This window comes from Suricata suricatta, chromosome X (assembly GCF_006229205.1).
Source record: "Suricata suricatta isolate VVHF042 chromosome X, meerkat_22Aug2017_6uvM2_HiC, whole genome shotgun sequence".
NCBI classification, from domain to species: Eukaryota; Metazoa; Chordata; class Mammalia; order Carnivora; family Herpestidae; genus Suricata; species Suricata suricatta.
The window spans coordinates 33,606,434-33,611,038 of NC_043717.1; positions in this window are offsets into that span (position 1 = coordinate 33,606,434).

The following is a 4,605-nucleotide window of genomic DNA, read 5'->3' on the forward strand; positions in this document are numbered from 1 at the left end:
AAGGTCTGTTATTAGCATCTGAATAAAATTCCAAAATGAGGTACTTGTGGTTCCTGCCTGAAAATTGCAAACAAACCTTGCTTCATTTTTCAAGGTAGTGGAGTCCAAAACAATCACAAGGGTATTTAAACTAGTGAAGGGCCAATGAAAACAAGAGATCAAGACAGTTCCAAAAATGAAAAAAGGCAGATGATGATGATGGAGGTACAAGAAGAGAGTTCGGGCCTGTGTTAATCTTTCTTTCCTAATCCAGCTCTGTGTGGTACAGTCTGTGTCTCTTGTTCATCTCCTTCCCTTTAGAGTATAAACGTCCATCTGCTTAAACATTTGTAAAACTATCATTTAAAATAAAGTGACCTAAAAAATAAATAAAAAATAAAATAAAGTGACCTACATAAAGAAGTAATTGTGATGGATGAATAAGTAATGAGTAAAGGAAGAAGGAAGGAATATGCATGCATGTTCATAGGTGACACACAAAGAATCAACAGTGGCATTCAGTGAGGTCACGAGGAGAGGGGAAAACCAAGAGGGAAGAGAGAGGAGTCAGATGCAGACTATGCCCAGAAAAGGTTTACATAAATATTAGAGGATGGAAGCCTTACAAACCAGATAAACATTTCTCTCTTACTTTCAAGAATGCACTTCAAAGTGACTGGAATTGCTGGCATTGAGCTCTTCTTCCAGCCTCTGAGAATTGTCTATCTCTATGACAAACCTACAGTCAAGGAAAATAAAATTCAGTCAGCCCTCCAAACAAGAAGGGCCTTGGTGACCATGTCCGCAGGAAAGACAACAAACATGAAGCAGCTGAAGCTATAGAAAGTTTGGATTTCTCATACATCTTTTTCTTATGCCACAAGGTCAAGAGCTTATGATCCTAACATGGTGGAAGCCTGTTTGGTTCCTAATGTGAAGAATAAGTGGCATACCATAGAATATTCTGAGGCAGTAGGGTGGACTCATAAGAATAGAGCCATGAGAGGTCATAGATTTAGACTTCTTTTCCTCACTCTGCTTCTAACTTTGCCCATCATAACTTGGTGTCTTGCATTTTATCTTTGGCTCAGCATATCTTTTTAATTTTACTTTTTACATGTTATTTGTTTTCCTAACTTTTTAAATTTCTTTTTTTTTAATTTTTTAATGTTTTATTTTATTTTTGAGAGAGAGACACAGTGTGAGCAGGGGAGGGTCAGAGAGAGAGGGAGACAGAATCCTAAGCAGGCTCCACTCTGTCAGAGCAGAGGCTGATGGGGGACTTGAACTCAGGGACTGTGAGATCATAACCTGAACCAAAATCAAGAGTCAGACGCTGAACCAGCTGAACCACACAGGCACCCCATACTGATTTTTTAAAAATCCAAAATTCAGTTAAAGCTTGCACATTGCACTTAGTTATCATATCTATTTACTTACTTTTACAGATAATTTTTGTACTTTTCTATCTTTTATTACATTGACATTTTTGAGGGGTCCAGGTCAATATTTTGCATAATGTTCCTGAATTTTGTTGGTGTAATTAGTACCTTATGATTAGAATCTTTTTTCGTAATGTTTATTTATTTTTCAGAGAGAAAAAGACAGAGCACGAGCAGGGGACTGACAGAGAAAGGGAGAGAGAGGCTCCAGGCTCTGAGCTGTCAGTGCAGCTCAAACCCACAAACCATGAGATCATGACCTGAATCGAAATCAAGAGTCAGACGCTGAACCAGCTGAACCACACGGGCACCCCATACTGATTTTTTAAAAATCCAAGATTCAGTTAAAGCTTGCACATTGCACTTAGTTGTCATATCCATTTACTTTCTTTTACAGATAATTTTTGTACTTTTCTTTTATTACATTGACATTTTTGAGGGGTCCAGGTCAACATTTTGCATAATGTTCCTGAATTTTGTTGGTGTAATTAGTACCTTATGATTAGAATCTTTTTTTTGTAATGTTTATTTATTTTTCAGAGAAAGAGAGACAGAGCACGAGCAGGGGACTGACAGAGAAAGGGAGAGAGAGGCTCCAGGCTCTGAGCTGTCAGTGCAGCTCAAACCCACGAGCCATGAAATCATGACCTGCGCAAAGTCGGATGCTTAACTGACTGAGCCACCCAGGTGCCCCTAGAATCTTTTTTTTTTTTTTGACAGGAATACTTCATGTGTGATTTGTGTCCTCAGTGTGTCACATCTTAGAAAACACAATGCCAATTTTTCCCCATTTTGGTGACGGTTAAGTTTGATTGTTTGGTTTAAGTGAGTTCTATCAGATTTCTCCATGTAAAGGTGCCTTTTTATCTCTTTTATTCTCTTTTCTCTCTTTCTCTTTGTAATTGTAACTAGTGGTACTTTGAGAATGTGTAAATATAGTCTTCCCTACCAACCTTTCACTCACTGATTTTACATCTATTTGATTGTTGCCTGAGTCAAGTATTACAATAGTGATTACAAAATGTTGTTTTTCTAATTCTAACAATCCTATATTTATTATTTGGCATTCCTATGTAAATACCTTTTTATTATTTCTTCCTCACCCTTAATTTTTTAAATGAATAGTGTCAGTTTGAGTTTTTTTATTCAAGGTTTTATAATCTATTCCAGTCATTATTTATTTTGATACTCAGATTGTCCCATATTTATCAAGTGGGAGCCCTTTCAAGCTGGCTTCTGTGTTCCTTTTACATGACCACATCAATTTTTGAATACTTCTGTATTTTCTGACACAAGATATTTCAAGACCACCTTATACTTTCCCTACTCCAGACTAGAATCACTTTTTCAAGGAGCCCTGGTTCTTTTTAGTGGGATATAATCTAGGCACTAGATGTGATCATTGTAATTGAGGTGTTATCTATAGATATTTTAAACAAAAAAAAATACTATTGAAAACAGTCATTTCAGATGGCTGTGTAAAGATGAATTAGACAAGAATGTGAAAAATACAAGAATTTTAGCAAGTAGGTAATAACTTCAATAATGGTTTTCATTTGTATAAGGCAGTCTAAGTGCATGACATCTGGTAGTGTCAAAATTGACATTCACAGAAATACCAAAAAGGTATATTGAATATGCTTACATCAGTACAGTAATATGTATTTTTCACATTTAATCTAGAATGTGATTTGCATCATTTAATATAATTTTAACCCCAAGTTTATATTTATAATATTTTTTTTTACCTAGGACTTCAATCTCACTTACACTTAAAACTATTTTCTAGATTTTATTTGAGAAGAGAAGGAAGAAGATGAATTAAGAAAGAGGAGGGAAGCACAGAGTGCTTTATTAGAGGAAATCACTGAATGTCTGGTAGTTGAATCTCTCATCTGAATGAGTCCTGACATAAAGCTATAAAGGGGTTCCTTAATTCTTAGAGTATCTGTATGATACAGATACTCTATGGTACTTTCCACTTCCCCTAGAACTGAACAAAGTAGGTGTTATTGTCAATTATTTTAAAATAAATATTGTATACATAACATACATAAAGCTGAGCTCGAACAAGGCCCAGTCTTAACGTAGTGCTCTTTTCAAAGAAATGTCAGTTGAACATTCAAGAAATAATTTCTAAAACAATTTGATTTTTTAATAAAATAATTTGCAAAATTCCAAAGAGGGGTTCTATTCATATTATATAGGAATAATTTTTCCATCTTTATTGAAATATAATTGACAAATAAAAATTGTATATACTTAAGGTATATACTTGGTTTTTTTAAAATTCCAGTACAGTTAACATAACAGTGTTATATTAGTTTCAGGTGCACAATATAGTGATCTAACACTTCTATACGTTACTCAGTGCTCATCATGATGAGTGTACTCTTAATCCTTCACCTATTTCACCATCCCCTACCCACCTCCCCTCTGGTAGCCATCAGTTTGTTCTCTATAATTAGGAGTCAATTTTTTGGTTTGTCTCTTTTTTTCTTCATTTGTTTTATTTTTAAATTCTACATATGAGTGAAATTGTATGGTATTTATCCTTCTCTGACTGGCTTATTTCACTTAGCATTATACTCTGTAGATCTGTCCATATTGTTGCAAATGGTAAGATTTCATTCTTTTTTATGGCTGAGTAATATTCCATCACATCTACATCTACATATACCACTTCTTTTTTATCCATTTATCTATCAATGAACACTTGGATTACTTCCATAATTTGGCTATTGTAAATAAAGCTGCAATAAACATAGGGGTGCATATGCCATTTTGAACTGGGGTTTGTTTTCATGTTCTTTTGGAAAATACTCAGGAGTGGAATTACTCGGTCATATGATAGTTCTATTTTTTTATGGCTATGATTATAATGCTTTTTTTAAAATATTTTATTGTCAAGTTGATTTCCATTCAACATCCAGTGCCCTTCCCCACAAGTGCCCTCCTCCATCACCACCACCTCTTTTCGCCCCTCCCCCTTTCCCTTCAACCCTCAGTTCATTTTCAGCATTCAATAGTCTCTCAAGTTTTGCATCCCTCACTCTTCCCAACTCTGTTTCCCTCTTCCCCTCCCCCTGGTCCTCCATTAGGTTTCTCCTGTTTTCCTGCTAGACCTATGAGTGCAAACATATGGTTTCTGTCCTTCTCTCCCTGGCTCATTTCGCTTAGCATG